General features: G+C 42.9%; 1 pseudogene; it reads right to left on the bottom strand.

The window, feature by feature from the left end:
* Positions 1-317: 317 nt before the first annotated feature.
* Positions 318-19,727, bottom strand: part of LOC149150916 (serine hydroxymethyltransferase 3, chloroplastic-like) — a 28,920-nt pseudogene continuing 9,510 nt past the window's right edge.

Here is a 19,727-nt window from a genome sequence, read left to right as displayed (position 1 = left end):
CACATAAAGAAGTATTGTAATAGCTTCCATACAAGTTATCAATATTTTTCAACCCAAAATTCTTGTGATGAGAAAAAAGAGAATTGTACATAATTACCAATAAATAAAATGGAAAACTCAACATCCAACACATCAGAGCATAATCTATTAATGCTAATGCTGGGAAAGCACATAAATTTAGACAAACTCAGCTTCCAACATTATTCATCACTATAATCTACACATGTAACCAAATCTTACCAACCTAGTTATTGTCACTGAAGCCCAACCTAAAAGTTAATAAAGGACACTTCTAAGGTTGTGAGCACGTCATATCTTTAACTAAGATTTTCAATGCCAACACCAGGCAATGGAAATTCCCTAGCAAATGATTCAACCTTCCTTTTGAGATTAGAAATGCTATTTTGTAGCTAGAAATTCTCTGACTTAATAAATTCTATAAAATATTTTAAGTTTGTAGTTTTCACAGATCCCTTATCTGCACCCCCTCGTGGATAAAATCTGCAGCCTTAATAAATTCATCCTCAAGAAGACCACGGGTGGTTAATGCAGGAGTCCCTATGTGAATACCACCAGGAACCATAGCACTTTTACCTCCTGAAAATGTAAGGTCTGAAAGTAAGCTATAACATCCCATGGAGCCAGGAAAATCAATGACTCCCTTACATCTAAATATACAAAGTGAAAATTTGTGTAACTTGGTAAAGAATTCTTGTTGAGTGTGAGAGAAGCAGCATCCAAAAAATTCTCTACTCTTGCACCATCAATGCCCTGTCCAAGTCCATTAATATATACCATGGAAACATTAGCCAACTAAATGCAATAGAAATCAATATACAAGTAGGTTATTTACTCCAGCATATGAATAGAGGATCCTTACCAAGGGCCTCAAACCAACTAGAACTAGGTGATTGTCACTACCACCAGACAGCAAATTGTAACCCAAATCCATTAGTCTCTTTGCAAGGGCTTGACAATTTGCTACAACCTGCTAAAACTATTTACCTCTAATAAGAAACAAAATCCATTCACAAAATAATTCACATGCATGAATTTTACAAAAGCTTAGACATGTGAGAGTGCTACACCTAGACTTTATAAGCCTTGAACTCTACAGTTACAGCCTGATTTAAACAAACAACCATCCCTCATATGGTATGGTTATGTGGTCCTCCATAGAAAGCCATAGATTATTTCATGTTTCTTTTAGAAACACAATGATAGAAGAAATCTATATATCCAATATTATGATATTAGTCAGTAGGAGAACAATATGGATGATGGAGGAAAGGAAGGAGAACTCAGATTGACCTGTAACCCTGGAAAAATTGCATTGTTGATGGTCGTCTCTACGTCAACCCCCAATACTTGTTCCTTCCTGAAGAATATCATGCCTCCCCGAGGACCTCCTAAAGACTAAAAATCATAACCCTCCAATCCAAAAATATTCCAAAATGAAAAATATCATAAAGCTAAAAATGAAAAGAAAAAGGTGAAACAATTGACAAACAATTCAAGGAACATAACAAGTTTCATCAAAGTTTTGATCTAGTAGTGAGAAGAAACAGAAAGAAAATAAATAAATGGAAAAGAAACTGAATCAGAGAACATGTAAGAGAATCAAAAGGAAAATCTACACCTCTTAACTCTAGAATCACTCCTCCTATGATGGGAATGACATATTTATTTTAGTTCTTCGCCATTTCTTGAACATTAATGGGATTAGTTTTCTTCTACAAGGGGGAAATGACACAAATAGATAGCATTAAGATAGATCCAAAAAAATATCCCTCTAATATAGTCAATATTTTAATCGAAAGGGTGAAGTGCATAGCAAATTAATATCATCAACTCACCTTGTGCGTTGTAGTTGTTAATACATCACAAATGGACTGGCCATTATAGAAGCAACGATGAGACCACTTATGTGTTCCATGTCCATCATTAAGTATGCCCTAGCTGTATTGAAAATCTTCCCAAACCACAAACTTTTTAGTACTAAACGCATAAAAAAATCCAACATTACATACTAAAAGAACATATTTATAAAATATACTAGAATCAACATTGTTGGAAAGAGAAGTTTTTTAAAGGACTTCCATTATAAGATCTGTAGAAATACCTAGCTTCAATACTTGCCTCATGCAAGGGTAATCAATATCTCGGTGATATGCACTAGCACCAGCAATGATAAGCTTGGGCCTAAAAAGGGTGGCAGTCTTCTCAAGCATCTCATAGTCAATGAATCCTATAACCCAAGGAAACAAACACAACCATTAACAGTTTGAAAACTTCTCCAAAAGATTGGGTCAATATTTGTTAATCATGGAATTATTTCCCGCCTAATTATTGTTAGACTGACAATGCGAGCTCACTTGTGGACTCATATAGATGGTATGGCATTGATTCAAAGTAAATTGATGTAGAATATACTTGCAATCTTGTTGTCATGAATCCATGAGACAGATGCCTTCCATGTGGTAAGTCCAAACCCTAAATGTTGCAAAGAAATTTTTTACATGTTAAATGCCCAAATAGGAATGATAATCTTATCAAAGGAGATTTGTATTTTAGAACCATACACACCATAATGCAATCATGTGGTTGGAGGAGAGTTGTATAAAAAACAACATTAGCTGGGGATCCAAATAATCGTTGAACATTAACACCCCATGTACTGTTGTCAAGATGGAATTCTTCTAGGGCCCTTTGTTGGCAAAGCCTCTCACTTTGGTCAATGAATTCATTTCCAGCATAGTATCTGCATGGCATAAATCCCAACCCAACACAGTAGTCAATAAATATAGAAATGTGTCCAAAAATTGTATCCTTCATTGTGATAACAGATACTCATGCAACAACTACCGGTCTCAACCCTATAACGCTGAACCCAGAAACCATTACACATATGTCAAACATTCAAACTAAAAAGTACAGGTCCAAAAGCTAAGAGAAACTGAGTTTAACAAGAAAAAAAAACAAGTGGCAAGAATAAACTACGAAGCAGCTCAGACACAATCACAATCATGACGGTGCCATTCTTAACATTCCAAGTTATAACTTCAAGAGCTTACCTGTTACCAGGGAGTCCTTATGAATACTTGTTCGTTAGACATGATGCAACAACTTCCATCACCACTCGGGATGTAAAATTCTCAGAAGAAATAAGTTCCAAGCCTCTGAATTGTCGCTGCTTTTCATGCTCACTTATCACATTCATTTCGAGATCGAACTCACTCAGAGGAGGATCTACAAAACTCTGCTTTCCCTGTGCACAGAGAAATTTACAAACTAGCTAATTACATCACAATAAATTTATCACCCTCAATAATTGAGGCATGGTTTAATAGGAGCATTAATTGTATTATTGAGGCCTACAATTTCTGTTTGTTGTCATCCCAGGGGAATCCAGATTAAGAACAAAGTGTTTATTTTTAAAAAGCTTAAAACACTAGCAAACACAAATTTATTCCAAAACCCCAAAATTTTTGCCTCAAATTAAATCCTTGTTAAAAACCACACCTAATAATCTCCTCAAAGTGAATGTGAAGTCATGTAGACGGAACTCAAAACAAGGCAAAGGCATTTAATTTTGTCAGCTATAGTATTTAAAATGGAATCATTTATATCATGAAAACACAATACAAAATGCCCAACAACACAAACCAGAAACTAGCTTGCAGCAAAATCCTTACAACACAATACAAAATGCCCAACAACACAAATCAGAAACTAGCTTGCAACAAAATCCTTACAGCCATATCAAACAAGCCATTAATATTCTAATACAACTGTAGTAGGAAAAACCACACATACTGATGAGCCCCAATTTTTGGTACAATTTGGGCTCATATTGGCCTACTTACCTTGTTCAATCATTCATCTTTTACCACTTATGCATTCATTTCTTAGTATATTCGTGTTGTTTGTAGGAAGAAGGGCAGGCATTATATCTATGTGACTAATACATGATGATTTCAGGTTCTTGGCATTAAAGAGAGCAAAAGACCATGCAAAAGGAGACAAGGAGACAGCAAAGGTGGCATTGCATGTTTATAGGGAGGTTGTCTACAGCTTTAAATGACTTCCCTCGTGCTTTTCACCTTAACTCCGAGCTCTAACAGCTCTCCCCACCGAGCTCAAAGGCAGCCAACACGTTCTACAGGATCAACAGTTTTACAGCAGTTTGACTTTCAGTTAGACAGCCAAGCTCCACGAATGAAGGCAGCCAGCTTGATCCTCATTTTGTATAAATATGGAGGCCGTAGCCTTTGTTAGAAGCTTTTTGACTTTTGGAATTACTATTGTAATCTCTGAGCACGAGTTACAGCTCGGTTTTTGTTATTTTGTAAGCCAGTTTTGGCATGACATTAGACTTTTGATTATGAATAAAGGCAAGCAGATTTGGATCTAATTCTGAGATTTTAAGGGAGCTATAGCTCTCAGGTTAGGGCCCAACCTGAGAGCAATAGACCTCCTCTGTTTTGTAGTGTTATTTGCCTTTCGTTCCAGCACTTTGTTTCTTTACTTTGACATGCAATTCGAATTTACAGTCTGCTGATTTAGTTTTCGTGTGATTGAGCAGGATTAGCTTATGGTTACTTTGCTTTCAGCTGCTTAGATTCGATAGGAGGTTTGTAATACACAGGAGCTCCAAGAAAAAGGTTGTTAGAGATCACTGCCATCTCTGTTTAGGGATTGGGGTGCAGTCCATATCAACCACCAAAAAGAAACGTAGTCTTTTACTTCCATGCAAGCTGCAACATAGCCATTTTCGTTGAAGATCCATCCATGCACTTTTGATATTGAACCATACTTCTACATTTTTCATTCCATGCACGACTTCTTTTCTCGGTTTTACATTGCTGTTCATAGGTTTAATGGCACAGGTATCATAGGTTAATGAATTCTCGTTTTTGGTGCAAGACATAAGTCATTTGTTTCATTTACACTACTCCATATCATTCCACTTCCTTCTTCTTCTTATTGACCTCTCCTCAAGCCACCTACTCGGCCTCTATCCAGCTCGTTTACCCTCCAACTCATCCATTGCCACGTAGCTTCATCTTTTTGACCTTTCGTTGCTGCCATCCTTCTATCCACCAACCAACTTCGTGCACTCATTCTCTGTCCTATTTCTCTGCCCCTGAGTCATCACAAGTTCCATCTCCACCTTACCTATCCACCCAAACCATTCCATCCCTTCACCATCACCCAAAACTTCCACTTACAGCACATCCTGTAGAAGTTAGCAGACTTCCTGTAGAATTCCTTAGTTTCCTGTAGGATCCCCTGCAGACATCCTGTAGAAGCCTGCAAACTTGGTTGTCGAGCATCCGAATGTTGTAGACCTTTGTGGACTAATGCTAGGGACCCTCTGGGACCTCTCCTAGCCATCCTGACCTTTCCCAAGCTTTCTCTCCCTTCACACCATCTCTGCACAGCCAAACCCTAATAAGAGACAAATTCATAATCACTCCATCCACTTAAGCAAAAATACAAAAGCAATGTTCTTTTCAATGGAAGTAGTTTGAGTTCATGCATTTCACATCACTAGAAGTAATGGCATCCTTTTTAGACATTTGCACTTTCACCATTGCATCATAGAGGTTAAACTAGTCAGATTAGGGTTTACTAGGGTTTCCATGTTTTGGTTGGCTTTCAGTTCATTGTTGCAAAGTAGATCAATTTCCCTTGAGATAGCCTTCGTCCATCATTTAGAAAGCTTCTTCTGAGAGCATATAGAAGTTGGCTTGAGCCCTAGCGGACTTGTGCCAGCTGACCAAGTGACAGCTGCGACAAGAGCTAGTACTTGTGCATACAGCACCGTCGCTTCCAAGTTTGTACGAACTACCGGGTTGATAAAATTAGAGATAGGGAGCCCCAGGAGTTGTAGCATTATTGCTACAATACTGGAGCCCACCATATTTTTGGCGCCGTTGCCGGGGAAGCGTCAGAGTATTGGTGATTGTCGTTTTTCTTCTATTTTCCACTACAATCTTCTGCTAAGTAGTTTATTTCATTTCCATTCTGCAAAAGTAGCATAGACATTTCTTTCTTTCATAGATTAGCATTTCCTGCTTTCATAGATTAGCATTTCCTGCTTTCATAGATTAGCATTTCCTGCTTTCATAGATTAGCCTTTCATTTCTGCAAGCGTAGACTAGTGTTTCATTTCTGCAATTTCATTTCAGCAGAGTAGATTAGTTCTTTCCTGCTTTCAGTTTAATTCTGCATCTTTATAGTTAGCTGTAGATCAATCTGTTTCAGTTTTGCAGGTACAAAAGAAAAAGCAAAAACAATCAAAAAGAAAGTCTTTTCCCTTTCATGCCTCGTAGTAATCGAGATAGATCAGGCAAATTCCTACCAAACACCCCCACCACATCACTGAGTCACCCTTCTCTCTTCTTTGGTGACAGTGACCCAGAAAAACCTATAGGTGAACATCCAGATATATACAAAGATCCTATAGTAGAAGAAGAGTTAGAGACCACTCCATCTGAAGCTATGGCTGACAATAGAAGAGAAGATGAGAGAATAGAAGGTGCCTTCCCCATCCGAGAGACCAATGGAGAAATGAAAATGAAGAACATTAGCCCCTCCGCCTTACCTCACTTCCATGGACTGACTACTGAAGATCCTGATACCTTCCTGTTTGAGTTTGCTGTCCTTTGTATAACCTATGACTATACTGAAGATGAGCAAAAGCTGAAACTCTTCCCTTCAACTCTTAAGGATGCAACATTACGCTGGTTCATGGGCTTACCTGGGAATAGTATCACCACTTGGGCTCAGATGCAGCAAGCTTTCAATACCAAGTACAGGGATTATTGTAGGTCTAAGGAAACCAAGGGAGAAATCTTTAGGATGACCATGGGAAATGATGAGTCCTTAGAGGATTATGAGGAGAGGTTCCAACTAAGCTATAAGCGGGCCAAGTGCACACTTGACCCTGAATCCCTCAAGTTGGTCCTGCTCCGAGGAGTCCCTGAAGACCTCTTAGATACCCTTCACATGTTAGCTGGGGGGGACATTTACCAACTGCCTTATGAGGACATCAAAATTGTGTTTGGAAACCACTCCAGGGAAGCTCGGAAACGAGGTAGAGGAAACCTCCCCTCAACTAGTGTCCCTTTCTCCAAACATGAGCTTGCAAATCAATTAGAAGATCTCAAGAGTGAGGTGAGACAGACCATTGCCATGCAGCTGGACACATTCAGAATTCAGCAGAAGAAAGAAGAAGCTGAGAGAGCCTTGGCTGTCTTCTGCCCTAGGTGCACAAGGAGACACCCTAAGAACGAATGCCCATTGCATTCGGTCGAAGTATGTTTCGTTTGTGAGGAGGACCATCCCACAAATCAGTGTCCAACCTTACCTGGGTTTAAAGCCATGTACCAAGGGACAGAAGCTCCCACTGAACCTCTTTATTACCTCAACCAAAGGAGGCCACAAGGATCTAGACCTTATCAGCAGGGGATGCAAGGGGCACCTCAAGCTTATTACAGCCCCAACCAATCGACTCCTATGCCTTCCTGGGGTCCCCCTGCTCATCCTTCATGGTCCATGCCTCCTCCATGGTCTTATCCACCTCAGTATCCCACTCAACCTACTTCTCATTCATATCATTCACATGCCCAGCCACAGCCTCAATGGAATGCACCTCAGTCGGGGTGGAGGCCCCAATACAACACTCCTCCTGCCATCTTGCCTCCACCACCAGTTCAACCTCAGCCATTACCTCCTGCTCCTCCAAGGCAACCTCAAATGCCTGCTCAACCGAACCCGAACCCCAACAATAGACAGGCCCAATAGGTATACACTGGGGAAACCTCATGCCCTACCTATGCTGTGGAGATCCAGGAGATCAATCTTCGATCTGGAAAGACGCTACCAGATCGCCAACCTCCTCCCCCAGAGGATGAGGAAGATAAACAGGAAAGTGAACCAAAGGCTATTCCACCCTTTCCTGAGAGACTAACAGCCACCACACAACCCAACCTAGAGGAGGATGAGCTTCTGGGTGAGCTCAAGCAGTTGTGTGTAAAAATACCACTTCTCCAAGCCATCAAGCATGTGCCAATATACAACAAACTGGTTAAGGAAAAGTGCTTCAAACACCCAGGCAGGCGGAAGAAAGATGCTTCAACCATTAATGTCATAGGACAACTGTCTGACCTGATGCTAGGACAAGTCATCTGCCCAAAGTACCTAGATCCTGGAAGTCCTGTAGTAGATGTCCACATCAATGGCACCATCATACCTCACACCTTGATTGATCTGGGGGCTGCCATTAATGTGATGACCAGGGATACCATGCTCAAACTCAATCTTCAGGGTTCCTTGAGGAAGACCTCGACAGTACTGCAATTAGCAGATCGCTCCACCGTGACTCCCGAAGGGATTGTGGAGGATGTCTTGGTCTCTATTGACTCTTGGGAATACCCTGCAGACTTCCTGGTTCTGCAACCAAAGGCAAAGCTTACTGGATATCCTCTCATTTTGGGAAGGCCTTGGTTAGCTACTGCAGATGCTTACATAAGTTGTCGTGCAGGAAACATGACCATCAAAAATGGTCCCATGTCCAAGCAGCTAGTCCTATACCCTCCTGCCCAACCCTCCTTAGAGCATGACTTACCACTCTGGTTGGAAGAAGGAGAGGAAGACGAGGTGTACTCAGCACCTCTGTGCACCTTAGATACCACTAGAAGAGACCCCCCAACCGAGGATGACTTGATTGAGACCTTGATCCAGAATCCACCTTCCAGTGCACTACCCTTAGAGAAATTGGTGGAGGATGCCCAAGCTAGCACCTTAGTGGATCTTTGTACAACCAACCCTGTTACTTCCAGAATCAAGAATGTGGAGTTCGGCCCTGAGAAAGCATTGAAGATCAGCTCCTCCCTATCTCCTTCCCAGGAAAAGGAGCTGTGTAGTCTGTTGGCCAACCACCTAGATGCTTTTGCTTGGAGCTATAAGGAAATGAAAGGAGTCCATCCTTCGGTCTGTACCCATCATATATACATCAAAGAGGATTGTAAACCGGTTAGGCAAACCCAGAGGAGAATGAATCCAGCTCTTAAGGACATTGTCAAGGAAGAATTGCAAAAACTGTTGGATGCAGGATTCATCTACCCCATCTCAGATAGTGAATGGGTGTCCCCTCTGGTGTTGGTTCCCAAGAAAAATGGGAAATGGAGAATCTGTGTGGACTACCGAGAACTGAACAAAGCTACCAAGAAAGACCATTTCCCTCTACCTTTCATAGATCAAGTGTTGGATGGACTGGCAGGAAAGTTCTTCTCTTTCCTAGATGGGTTTAGCGGGTACAACCAAATCCAAATCAGCCCGGAAGACCAAGATAAGACCACCTTCACTTGCCCTTGGGGTACCTTTGCCTACCGAGTCCTGCCCTTTGGGCTATGCAATGCTCCTGCTACCTTCCAGAGAGCTGTTTTGAGCATCTTCTCGGAGCTGGTCCATGATGCAGTGGAAATCTATATGGATGACTTTACTCCTTATGGCGCCAACTTCCAGGAAGCATTGTCCAATCTGGGAAAAGTCCTAACCAAATGCATCGAGATGAACTTGTCCCTTAGTCTTGAAAAATGTGAATTCCTAATGACTGAAGGGACCGTGCTAGGCCATACCATTTCTTGCCAAGGGTTACAAGTGGATCCTAACAAAATTGCTCTCATCAAGAAGGTTCCACCTCCTCAAAAGGTAAGGGATGTCCGGAGTTTCTTGGGATTAGCAGGATATTACCGGAGATTCATTAAAGATTTCAGCAAGCTAGCCTCGCCATTGTTTGGCCTGTTGGCAAAAGATGTGAAGTTTAAATGGACTGACGATTGTCAGAGGGCTTTAAATGAATTGAAGGACAAGTTGGTGTCAGCCCCAATCCTGAGAGGTCCAAACTGGGCCCTACCTTTCCACATCCACACTGATGCCTCAAACAAAGCCATAGGTGCAGCTTTAGGACAGGTTGAGCAAAAACTTCCATATGCCATTTACTTTGTTAGCAAAAACTTGTCCAAAGCTGAGCTGAATTACACTGTAACCGAGAAAGAATTCTTGGCTGTGGTCCATGCACTGAACAAGTTCCGACATTATATTACTGGTTACCAGACCTTTGTACATACAGACCATGCTGCAACTAGATATTTAATGAATAAACCAGATGTGAATGCTCGTATTATTAGATGGTTACTTTTATTGCAGCAGTTTGATTTGACCATTGTTGACAAACCAGGTAGAGAAAATGTTATTGCTGACTTTTTATCTAGATTGGATTTGTCTGCAGATGAGGATGGAACAGTGGATGACCAGATGCCCGATGAACATCTGTTTGCTATTTCAGTACTCTCTCCATGGTTTGCTGATATAGCAAACTACCTTGTTTCAGCACAGTTCCCTCCGCACCTATCTTCCAGAGAGAAGAGCAGAATCATCAGAAAAAGTGCCTCATTTACTTGGGTCGGGGGCAATTTGTTCAAGCTTGGCCCCGATCAGATCTTAAGGCGTTGTGTAAGGGAGGAGGAAGTCTTTGATATCCTCCTCACTTGTCATGATGGGCCTTGTGGAGGACATTTTGCAGCAAAGAGAATTGCCTTCAAAATCCTGCAGGCAGGCTACTATTGGCCCACACTTCATCAAGATGTCAGAAGATATGTCAGCCAGTGTGACCAATGCCAAAGAATGGGGAAACCGACCCAAAGGGATGAGATGCCTCTCCAACCTCAAGTGACTCTTGAGCCATTTGAGAAGTGGGGCATGGACTTTGTGGGCCCAATCAACCCTTCTTCGAGGCAAAGGTCTTACATCATTGTGTGTACTGACTATTTGACAAAGTGGGCAGAGACTAAAGCAATCAAAGCAGCAACAGAAGAAAAGGTGGCCGAGTTCCTAAGAGAAAACATCTTCTATAAGTTTGGCTATCCAAGAGAGCTGGTCACCGATCAAGGGAGCCAGTTCACATCCAACCTGGTTGAAGATCTACTAGCTCATCACAAGATCAAGCATAGGACTTCCACCCCCTATCACCCTCAAGCAAATGGGCAGGTGGAAGTCACCAATAGAGCATTAGAAGGGATCTTGACTAAGGTGGTGAGCAGCAGCAGAAAGGACTGGGCAGATCACCTGGTTGAAGCCACGTGGGCTTACAACACCACTTGGAAGACCACCACCGGCTTCACACCTTATGAGCTGGTCTATGGGAAGAAAGCTTTGCTGTCCATTGAGTTTGAATACAACACTTTGAGGATGGCAGCTCAGCTGGACCTAGATCTCAGCCATGCACAACAAGAAAGGCTATTGCAGCTGAATGGCCTGGATGAGCACCGAATGCAGGCCCTCCTTCACTCAGAAGTGGTTCAACTTCAGAGAAAGGTGTGGCATGACCAACATCTCCATGACAAGCAATTTCAGCCGGGAGATTGGGCTTTGTTGTATGACTCCAGATACAAAGATTTCAAAGGGAAGCTGAGAACCAGATGGCTAGGGCCATATTCAGTGGAAAAATGTCATGACAATGGATCTGTGCTTATTAGGACCATTGATGAGGAAGCCATCCCCATTCTTGTCAATGGGCATCGATTGAAGATCTACAGGAAGCCTCCCTCAAGACAAGAGTTCATCAAAACTATGGAGAAGGCAGTGTTGGTCATAGAGAAGGGTTCTGCCTCTGCTTTGGGCATATCCTGAAGAATCTAAAAAAAAAAAAAAAAGGGAAAAATAATAATAAAGATCCTTGGGTGAAAACCTTTCTGAGGCACCCAAGGCAGGTAGTAGGGGTGAAAACCTCATTGAGGCACCCCTATTGTCTTTTCAAAAAGAAAAAAAAGAGGAGATTGGAAAAAGATCCTTGAGTGAAAACCTCTTTGAGGCGCTCAAGGCAGATGGCAAGGGTGAAAACCTCAATGAGGCGCCCCTGTTATCTTTCAAAAAAAAAAAGAGAGAAAAAAGAAAAAAAAACAAAAGAAAAACAAAGTCAGTAGATTCATTATGTAAAATTGCATGCAGGTGTTCTATGGAGGAGAGGAAGCCTCTCAACTCAAAGCCAAGGGTCCTCATCATGCAGCAAGGACACCTTACCAGCACCTCCTCCAAGAATCCTCATTTTCTCCAAGGTATGTGCAATTTTATTCCAGCTTGAGTCTTCTACAGGAAGACGCAGATTTTCTACAGGAAAATGCAGAGTTTCTACAGGAAGATGCAGATCTTCTACAGGAAGGTGCAGACTCTCTACAGGAACGCATCCTTTCTACAGGAAACGCTATATTTCTACAGGAAGCTTCCTGTAGAAGCTCAGAACGGGCCAGAATTCATTTCATGAGGCGATCTAACGGCTAAGGATCAGTTTGGACGCATGCATGCCACGGTTGTCAACCATGCACATTGCTGTTATCTTGCTCCACCGTCCTTGTCGACATGCAACCAAGTACCTGCACCAGCAAAGCAGATCGATGAGTCTCGAGAAAAAAAGCAACCTGTAAATGGAAAAAGCGCTATAGATCTCACACAATATTCATCACAGTCAGCCCGAGGCTCCGAGAGCATGATCGTGAGGCCATCCATAGTTGTGTAGCATGCACCCAAGGAGGAAGAACTGTTCCAAGACATCCCGCGGGAGTCCTGTAACAGTTAAACCTGCTAGAGTGGATACCATTCACCGCGCAGGCCATATGAAGGGAAACGTGGGCGCATGCAACTGAAGCATCCCATCCATCGACGGCAGCTCGTGAACATAGACCTCCGGGCCTGTGTAAGTTCGCCAACAGCAGGTAAATCGACTCATCAGCGTCCAAAGAGCCGAAACAACGTGTACAGCCACGCAGGTAAGTGTCTCGACCCTTCCTTCCATCAGACTGCATGAATGTTACTTTGATTGATTGCTAAGTGTAAAGGTGAATTGGTTGAGCGACTGTGTGGCCATTTGGCCGGCCACGTCGGCCAGTTAATGGTCTAGTTGGATGTGTGGGTGGCGGCCATGACAAAGAGAATGGGCAGCATGCACGTGAGAACGATCCCGTCGAGGAAACGAGTTCAACAGGAGAGGCGGCGGCAGATCCGCGGGAATTGATGCGGCAGCAAGTGAACGCACAGTTGAATGATGGGGTGACGTCACCCAACGGTCCGGCGGGGACAGCTCACCCCCCGCGCCACGGATTCCGCCGAATTTGAAATCTAATCGGCTCGATCGCATTCATGCATTTATCACCCACCGGTTTGAACTCGAGCGGCTATCCTGCTCCTTCTGCAGTGTGATACGCCGAGCCTTTGGCTATCAGAGCGATTGAGAAGCACGCCCAAGGCGCAGACCGACTGCAATCTCTCCCGAAATCCGCGCGCTGCATTCTACAGGAACGTTATCATTCTACAGGAACGCTGCATTCTACAGGAACGTTGTCATCCTACAGGAACGCAGTTTTCTACAGGAAAGCGGGTGCCTCACGTAAAAAAGTGGCCAATTAAAGAGGTAACCCTGAACTCTTCATGCAACTGGTTATTAAAGGTGGCAAGATTGTCGTCCACAGTCCGGTCATAGAAAAACGGTGAAATTGTTGTCTACTGTGCCTATACTGTCATTCTACAGGATGTCGAGTAATTAAATTGTGTCAAAGTTCCTCAGGGATAAGTTTGTAGGTTATGTGCATGATATCCTACGCTCTGTCTCAGTAAACCAAAACCTCTTCCACAATCACCACCTCTGGTTAAAAAAACTGTGTTATCATGCGAGGTGGGTTTATTAGACGAGAACCCACTGATTCAGCCAAATTAAGGGAAAACCAGGAAGTGGTAGAGCTCTTCACATGAGCACAATGGATGTCTTTTTGTGATAAGCTGCAGGGTTACGATGATGAAGTGGCCGAAGAATTCTTGCAGGCTCTGAGGCTGAAATCCAAGACACTAGCCACAGTGAATTTCAGGGGCCTAAGCCTCAAGCTCACCCCGCAATATATCAGTCGAATCACTGAACTTCCAATGGGTCTGCCGTGGGATAAGGAAGAACGGAAGTTGAGCCAGCAGGCCAAGAAAGATTTCTTTCCACCTGAGGAGGAATTCTCGGAGGACAAAAATGGGGTGCGAAGAACGAGTCTGTTGCCACCATGGAATGAAGTCAGTTTGCAAATCATGAAATATATAACTTGTGAAGGCCGTTTTAGCATCGTGTATGCATATCACTTTCGGTTGCTCACTGAATTGAGGCACCAGATTGATCTTCCTGTAGAACAAAAACTGAGCATCCCTTATTTCCTGTTGCAGTCTCTAATTGAGTGTGCCACAAAGCTAAAAGAGGGCATACCAGATCAGATAGCCCACCATGGGTTGATCAAGCTTCTTGTGGAGGATGCGCTGCATTCATATAAGGTTCCCCTCTCATGGGAATCCTTTCGGAATTTGACAAGAGATGGAGACATTAAAATGTTGATTGAAGAAACGGGTTCTTCCAGCAGTGAGGAACAAGAAGCAGTGGCCGAGGGAAAGAGAGAAAAAGGCCAGAAGACCCCGACCACAGTGCAGAAGAAGGAACAAAAGAAGAAGCATGAAGAAAAGGATGACAAAGAAAAAGGTGGCACACCCATCTTGTCAGCAAGAGAAAAGAGGTTGAAGAGCAGAATGGACAAAGCTGAGGTAGTCCACGTCAGCCCAAGTACCTCATCAGCACCTGCAACCAAAGAAAAAAGCAAAACCCATGCGGCTAAGCAAGAAAAGGTGGTGACACCCGTGTCTACAGGAAAGCAGAAACAGGCTTCTACAGGAAGCCCGAAGACAGAGAAAGGGTCTTCTACAGGAAGCCCGAAAATTACCAAAACAGGGGCTTCTACAGGAAGCCCCGAAAAGGTGAAACCCAAAGAGAAGAAGGTGGATATTCTGGCACGGGAGGCAGCAGCTGTATTAGCTGGCCTCAGCACGCCACCTAAGCCAAAAGAAAAGAGGAAGAGGGAGACCCCTCTATACTTTAAAGCTCGAAGAAGTGTTAGAATAAAGACGGGCAAGCCACAGCCTCAGTCCAGTAGCCCGATTGTCATCGAAGATACACCTGCTTCTCCCAAGGAAAAGTCACCCTCCAGGATCACAGTCACCTACGAGAAGGGGAGTCCAAAGAAAAATACGTGGCAAGAAAGGTTATACCTGTTGACTGAAAAAACTCGGCTACAGGAAGCTGAAAATGTTCTACAGGACACTCTGGCCCGGCTACAGGAAACGGAAAAGAGGGAAGGAGAAGGACCCTCATCACCACCAAGGGAGGGTGAGGTAGAACCGCCTGAAGAGATAAGAAGAGAACATATACCAGAACCTAGCCCTTCGCCTAATCTGAGTTCATACTACAACTTTTTAGAGGCGGGCAAAATCATATCGCAGAAATTTACTGTGCCTCTATTTTTTGCACTAGAGGAAGAAAGAGTCCGTTCCCACACATGGATGCAGATCGCCAAATCAAAGGGTGTGGCGGACATAGGCCCTTTACAAGAGCAACTCAAGGAGGTCAGGAGTGAATTCACCATGGCTAAACATGTGGCTAATTGCCAACGTGTGCTTCTACAGGAAGAAAATCAGAAGCTGAGATTGCAGCTACAGGAACTAAGGGCAGGGGCAGGAACATCCTCCAAAGACATCACAAAAGAAAAACAAATCAAAAAGGAGCTGCCCACCGGTCTTGAAGAGCCAATGACACTTCTACAGGAAGCAGAACAACAAACAAAAATTGAAGTGCAAGCCCTAAAAGAACAGCTGCAACAAAAGGAAGCACAATTGGCCTGCATGGCCAGTTGGGCCATGGAGGCAATTCAGTGCAGACAACCTGCAAAATCCTATGGATTGTTCTTAAAAGATCAATGGCTGCAGTTCCAAATAAACACCTTGGCACAAAGAGGTATTTCACATATCCAAAACCCACAACAATTTTCTGAATTGTGCAGTACTAGTTCGTCAGAAGACAAAGCCAAATTAGCAGAGTTTTACCTCCACAATTTGGCTTTGCCTAATGAAGTCTCCTGGGATCCCAATATTGCCTTGGGTGATATGCAATTGATGGCGTTCGCCTCATGGTTAAACCATGAGGATCAAAGAGCAGCTGAAGAAAAATCGGTCATGAACCGAGAAGTGAGCGAGCCACTGTTCATTCGAGCAGAACTAGAGGATCCGGTGGCACTCATCTCAGCCCACCAACAGTTGGCTACGGATCCCACAGCTTCCTTGAGATTTATGGACCAACAGGCCCAAGCCATAGCTCACTTTGAAGACATGGAAAGGTTGTTAGGAGAAAGTGTTGCCCAAGCATGTACACGCAGATGGAATACCTTGGCACACAGCTTGAAAATCCGAGAGTACCATACCCCCATTCGGATGAGGGAAGCTTTGGCAAGGGTTGACCTTTACAAGAAATCCATGCAAAGCCTCCAGGCCAGCTGGATTGGCCTTAAACTCAGCCCACCACTACTGCTAGGGTTGACTGAAGGCAATACAGAGGAGGATGACAGTCAACAATGGGAAGAGGTGAACAGGAAAGCAGGGTTTCATATCCACAAAGAGGACACTACCACAGAGCCTTGGGATGCAAGGGAAGCAGTGAAAGCAATGAAGGATGAAGATTTGGACTAAGTTGCTCAAGGATGAGCAAATAGTTTAGCTGGGGGGTGATGATGAGCCCCAATTTTTGGTACAATTTGGGCTCATATTGGCCTACTTACCTTGTTCAACCATTCATCTTTTACCACTTATGCATTCATTTCTTAGTATATTCGTGTTGTTTGTAGGAAGAAGGGCAGGCATTATATCTATGTGACTAATACATGATGATTTCAGGTTCTTGGCATTAAAGAGAGCAAAAGACCACGCAAAAGGAGACAAGGAGACAGCAAAGGTGGCATTGCATGTTTATAGGGAGGTTGTCTACAGCTTTAAATGACTTCCCTCGTGCTTTTCACCTTAACGCCGAGCTCTAACAGCTCTCCCCACCGAGCTCAAAGGCAGCCAACACGTTGTACAGGATCAGCAGTTTTACAACAGTTTGACTTTCAGTTAGACAGCCAAGCTCCACGAATAAAGGCAGCCAGCTTGATCCTTATTTTGTATAAATATGGAGGCCATAGCCTTTGTTAGAAGCTTTTTGACTTTTGGAATTACTATTGTAATCTCTGAGCACGAGTTACAGCTCGGTTTTTGTTATTTTGTAAGCCAGTTTTGGCATGACATTAGACTTTTGATTATGAATAAAGGCAAGCAGATTTGGATCTAATTATGAGTTTTTAAGGGAGCTATAGCTCTCAGGTTAGGGCCCAACCTGAGAGCAATAGACCTCCTCTGTTTTGTAGTGTTATTTGCCTTTCGTTCCAGCACTTTGTTTCTTTACTTTGACATGCAATTCGAATTTACAGTCTGCTGATTTAGTTTTCGTGTGATTGAGTAGGATTAGCTTATGGTTACTTTGCTTTCAGCTGCTTAGATTCGATAGGAGGTTTGTAATACACAGGAGCTCCAAGAAAAAGGTTGTTAGAGATCACTGCCATCTCTGTTTAGGGATTGGGGTGCAGTCCATATCAACCACCAAAAAGAAACGTAGTCTTTTACTTCCATGCAAGCTGTAACATAGCCATTTTCGTTGAAGATCCATCCATGCACTTTTGATATTGAACCATACTTCTACATTTTTCATTCCATGCACGGCTTCTTTTCTCGGTTTTACATTGTTGTTCATAGGTTTAATGGCACAGGTATCATAGGTTAATGAATTCTCGTTTTTGGTGCAAGACATAAGTCATTTGTTTCATTTACACTGCTCCATATCATTCCACTTCCTTCTTCTTCTTCTTGACCTCTCCTCAAGCCACCTACTCGGCCTCTGTCCAGCTCGTTTACCCTCCAACTCATCCATTGCCACGTAGCTTCATCTTTTTGACCTTTCGTTGCTGCCATCCTTCTATCCACCAACCAACTTCGTGCACTCATTCTCTGTCCTATTTCTCTACCCCTGAGTCATCACAAGTTCCATCTCCACCTTACCTATCCACCCAAACCATTCCATCCCTTCACCATCACCCAAAACTTCCACTTACAGCACATCCTGTAGAAGTTAGCAGACTTCCTGTAGAATTCCTTAGTTTCCTGTAGGATCCCCTGCAGACATCCTGTAGAAGCCTGCAAACTTGGTTGCCGAGCATCCGAATGTTGTAGACCTCTGTGGACTAATGCTAGGGGCCCTCTGGGACCTCTCCTAGCCATCCTGACCTTTCCCAAGCTTTCTCTCCCTTCGCACCATCTCTGCACAGCCAAACCCTAATAAGAGACAAATTCATAATCACTCCATCCACTTAAGAAAAAATACAAAAACAATGTTCTTTTCAATGGAAGTAGTTTGAGTTCATGCATTTCACATCACTAGAAGTAATGGCATCCTTTTTAGACATTTGCACTTTCACCATTGCATCATAGAGGTTAAACTAGTCAGATTAGGGTTTACTAGGGTTTCCATGTTTTGGTTGGCTTTCAGTTCATTGTTGCAAAGTAGATCAATTTCCCTTGAGATAGCCTTCGTCCATCATTTAGAAAGCTTCTTCTGAGAGCATATAGAAGTTGGCTTGAGCCCTAGCGGACTTGTGCCAGCTGACCAAGTGACAGCTGCGACAAGAGCTAGTACTTGTGCATACAGCACCGTCGCTTCCAAGTTTGTACGAACTACCGGGTTGATAAAATTAGAGATAGGGAGCCCCAGGAGTTGTAGCATTATTGCTACAATACTGGAGCCCACCACATACTCAACTAAAAATTCAATTATTGATTTGCAGTGTTAATATTGCAAGATGAAAAGATAAAAATTTTGACAATATTGGAGCTTAAGGGATATAATGTGTCATCCAGATCTAGAACAGCAGATTGGAGTCAGAAACGAATACATACAGCTTTAACTTAATACCATTGAAAAAGGAAGAACTTAAAAAAGAAACAAAGAAGTGTGATTCACCAAATAGAAGGCACTCATATCGAGGGCCCTTCTCTATCACGAGTCGATTCTCAGCCAACACCATTATGGATGACTCTGCGATACATGTACCAAAAAATTATCATGCCGATACACTGAACTATATGCACATCAAAGGCATGAAAACAAGAAAATGATGTTCCAATTATGAAACTCCACTAATTTCAAAAGAATCAAAGAAGATTGGCTATAAAGAATACCAGATATGTTGAATATGGGGAGAAGAGCGAATGCAATAGGGAAGGAGGCAATGTATGTTGAAAGAAAGAAACAAGGACTCACAGAATAAAATGTAAGACAGAAGGGGCATAAACAAGTTAACGATGTTAATGAAATGAAGGGGGTATTGAAGGAGAACATTGGGTGGCTTAAATAGATCTCTGAATGGCTCAGATGAATTGCTATGAATCTTTCGTATTGTTGTCACAGCCTCGTGATCAACTCCGGTCCCCATCGTTTCACATTCATTTGTTGTCACTTTATTGGTGTGCAATTTGTCAAGGATTCCTCCCAGTTCTAAAAACTCATATTAAAAAAAAAATACCATGTGTTTTGGTTCAGGAAACACGTTAAAACGTTTCATCATGTGAATGATGTGATTGTGTTTTGGTTGAAAACGTTTCCAGTTCTATAGAAAATGTATATTGACAGCCAAGAAATTTAGACGTTGAAAAAGAATATGGCAGCAAGGGGAGTGCGCACAAAGATTTCGAGTGATTGGACATTCATAACGAGAACCTTCAACGGA

The sequence above is a fragment of the Pinus tabuliformis genome, chromosome 9 (assembly GCF_031772625.1).
Source record: "Pinus tabuliformis cultivar Carrire ecotype Pingquan chromosome 9, CPIR1, whole genome shotgun sequence".
Lineage (NCBI taxonomy): Eukaryota > Viridiplantae > Streptophyta > Pinopsida > Pinales > Pinaceae > Pinus > Pinus tabuliformis.
Note: the sequence above shows the minus strand (reverse complement) of the source record. Positions and strands in the feature narration are given on the sequence as shown.